General features: G+C 41.0%; 1 long non-coding RNA gene across 1 annotated transcript; it reads right to left on the bottom strand.

Annotated features, from left to right (window-relative positions):
* Positions 1 to 909: 909 nt before the first annotated feature.
* Positions 910 to 1880, bottom strand: LOC118754387. The gene is made up of 3 exons (XR_004994890.1): positions 1527 to 1880; positions 1307 to 1434; positions 910 to 1250 (listed from the first exon to the last, which is right to left on the bottom strand). It is a non-coding gene; the product is annotated as an uncharacterized LOC118754387 (long non-coding RNA).
* Positions 1881 to 3897: the final 2017 nt, after the last annotated feature.

Genomic DNA, 3897 nt, shown 5'->3' with positions numbered 1-3897 from the left:
TATAAGGAATTATACATTACCCAAGTCCACGTATATCCAAGTTCGTATCATACAGCAAGCATTGACTACTTTTTAAAGTTTTATTTATTTGTTTTTGAAATTGACGACATATTTCAGAATTTGTAATTAATACGTTGTGTTCATTTTAGTAAATCCACTTTTTTAATTGTACAAAATTTATTATATACATACAGTATCGGTCATATCAATAGCAACCCCATTTCAAAGTAATATTATTTCCCTCTCATGTTAATTTATTTATTGCTAAGAATTTGCAACAAAAGTAAAGTTGAATTTCTAACAAAATTCATATAAACCGAATTTTAAAACTTCGTAGAAAACTACAAAAAATACAAAAAATTTTCAACCAAAATTCAAACTTTTTTCTCAGAAGTGTTAGAATTATTTTGAGCACTCAGTTTTATAGCCCCTTCAATTTTAGTCTAATTATATGCAAGTTTGAAGTGGCTAAAAATTACCTTAGTTTTTTTAGAATCGATTAAAAACAAATCGTGTTTAATCGTCTTCTATATAACGAAAACTTCGACCAAATATCGATGGCTGAGTAGAAGATCGACCTATCTCGGCAGCCAGGTCGAAAACTCCCGATATCAGAAAGCTTTTCAACGCCCTATTTCAAAATTTGGCTGAAAAACGCCCTATTTAAGAATTCGATTGAAAAATGCCCTATCTCGGAACTCGGTTCAAAAACACCCTATCTCAGCACATTTTCGAAGTATTTTTATTTGAGATAAGACTTTTTTGAACCGACTAATAATAATAAAATATGTACTATATACATATCTAGTTTCAATATAAAAAAATTTATGTACACCATTAATTGTGTATACATATCTAAGTCAATATATGTGATATACATGTACATACATCTACATACTTATAGTCGTTTAAAGTACAAAACCATGTATCAATAAATTGCAAAACCGCGTATAGAGATAATGCAAACCCACGTATGCGAGGTTGCATAAATTAATTTCTAGAGAGTAAAAACACTCATATTTCAAAATGGTTATCTTTTTGTAAAAAGCAATCGCATTTTTGGCTAGTATATTTCAGGAAGAATGGATAAGGATTGATCCAAAAACGTGTGTGAGCGAATCCAATTTTTAGCAGCAAATGTCAGTTACGCGGTTTTGTACTTTAAGCGACGATATGTATGTTAACAGGAACGCAGCAATCTAATACACGGGTGAAGCAGGAACGCAGCACAGCAGAAGCATACAAAAAATCTGCAAATAAATGGTTTTTTAGGTTTTTAACAAACGAGAACCTGGTTTCAACTTACTTCAACGTGTCTAAATCAAAACGCACACACTAATGCAAAGGCGCAACAGGAACGCAACACTATAAAATACGGGCGGAGCAATATACAGGCGGAGCAGGAACGCAGCACAGCAGAATCGTCCGAAAAATCTGCGAATAAATGGTTCATTAGGTTTTGAAATAACAAAGAGCTCAAATGGAATGGTTCAGCAATAAAGTCAAAATAATATGTTGTAACTTACGTGTATTAGCTCTTAATCACAATACCAGCACAGGTCGGTCAGCGAAACACTAAGGAAATGACCTAATAAATGCAAAATTATAATTTATTTGTAAAATAATTCGGTTTTATTACAATACTTACCAAAATCACGCAATTGGAAAACAAATGTCAGCGAATAAGAACAAAACGAACAACGAAAATTGAATCAATGTAGCTTGTTCAGAATTTTTTTCTAATATTTTGGGAAATGTTCAGTGAAAATAGCAAAGAAACAGCACAGTTTCTCCTAAGGTAGTTCAAGATGGCGGATTAGAGCGAGAAGTTGCCAACGTATAACACCTTTCATTATTGCATCATGATGTTTCAATATAAACACAAATTATTCAAATGTTTTATTTGAATGATTTTTCGACATAAGTAAAAAAAAATCAGTCAATCTTTGAGATGCACCTTGCGGCTAAATTGCCGCAGCGCGCCCTCTCGTGTAACTTTCAAAGCGCGCGCTCCGAAGGATTAGACTGTGAATTTATATTCAGAGTCAAATAGTGAACTATGGAAATTCATATGGAAAATCTATATTTTTCTATACTGTTTATATTTGTTCCACAAAAGAAAAATTTAATTTCACAAGAGTTTAACTATGGGAGCATGCTGGTTTAAACTTTTGTTAACTGAGCGTTTGACTATCAAAATCGGTAGTTAAACTCTTGTCAGTGGTTAAATACGCGCTGCAACCATCACAGCAGCGCACACAGCCAACGGCGGTAAGAACACACACATCACTTACACCCCACATCACGACACGTCTCCCGAACCACATGAAGCTCCTTCAATTTAACTGTAACGGGCTACAGAGCAAGACTGAGGCGATAACCGTCTTCATGTGTCGGCATGGTATATTGATAGCTGCGGCCCAAGAGACGAAGTTGCACAGCAATTCAACTTTGTTGAGTTGCGCCGGGTACAACGTGCACCGTCGAGAATGCGAGCGAGATAATGGTGGTGGCTTAGCGTTCATCACGCACCACACCGTGCAGTATCGTCTTATCGAAGCAGCCATCGACCGCAGGGATACCACCCTAGAATGTCAGGGCATCGCTATCCGATCAGGCGATGTTGAGTTCGAAATATTTAACATATACATACCCCCTGTCACCTGCTGCCCGGCAGGATATCATCCTGATATAGGTGCGCTCCTCAGAGGTGAAAACCGTATGGTAGTAGGTGACTTTAATGCGCACCACGATCTTTGGCACTCAAGCCTGTCAAACGATCGTAGGGGAACAGACTTGGCTGAGCAGATAGACGATTCGACATTCTGCACAATGAACGACGACGCACCCACCAGGACTATGGGTAACTGCAGTAGCTCGCCAGACATCACCATAGTCAGCGCTGGTCTGATAAAAAGCATAACATGGCGACCTATGCTGACTTTAGCATCAGACCACCTACCCATAGTCATCTCGATAGATAAACCAACCGACTTTGCCTCCGCCAAACACCGGACATATATCAACTTTTCTAAAGCTGATTGGAAAAGTTACGCGGAGTTTACCGAAAACACCTTCACAGCGCTCCCCACACCAACCGACGTCCATCTCGGTGAACGTAAGTTCCGCAAGGCTGTCACCGCCGCTGCAGCTCGCTTCATACTGCCAGGTTGTATAACGGACCCACGTCCAAACTTCCCAGCCGAAGCGGCTGTTCTAGCCGATGAGCGTGATAGCCTTCGTCAGGCCCATCCCGGAGATCCCCGCATCAGGGATCTCAACGCGGAGATTCGGCAACTAGTAAACGTACATAAGCGGAAGAAGTGGGAGGAGCATCTGAAGACCTGTATCTTCACCTCTGGTGTGAGCAAGCTTTGGTCAACCGTGAGGTCGCTGCCCAATCCGTCGAAGCACGACGACAGAGTCGAAATTGCCTTCGGCGACCATGCTTCGTCGGACCCGGAGCGATGCGCGAGCTATTTTCGCCGGCAGTTCATACTGCATCCTCCGGTGCACAAAGCCAAGCGTCGAGTGACCAGAAGGCTGCACAAACTGCCAACAACAATGGGTCCCGACGGAATATGCATGCTGATGCTGAAAAATTTGGGTCCTGCGGGGGTAGCGTACCTAACGGAGGTCCTCAACTTGTCTATGGCCACTCTAATCATCCCAGACATCTGGAAGGTGGGGAGAGTGGTCCCACTGCTCAAACCGGGGAAACCTGCCAACAAAGGAGATTCTTATCGTCCGATAACACTCCTTTCCCCGGTAGCGAAGACACTCGAGGCCTTGCTACTCCCGTACTTCACAAACCACTTGACCCCAGCGAAGCATCAGCATGGTTTCCGTAAAGTGCACAGCACAACAACAGCACTTAAACACTCAGATAACTCGTGG

Source organism: Rhagoletis pomonella, unplaced genomic scaffold (genome assembly GCF_013731165.1).
Source record: "Rhagoletis pomonella isolate Grant_MI unplaced genomic scaffold, Rhpom_1.0 Rhpom_scaffold_03821, whole genome shotgun sequence".
Taxonomy (NCBI): Eukaryota; Metazoa; Arthropoda; class Insecta; order Diptera; family Tephritidae; genus Rhagoletis; species Rhagoletis pomonella.
The sequence above is the reverse complement of the archived record's forward strand: the minus strand, read 5'-3'. Positions and strand labels throughout refer to the sequence as shown.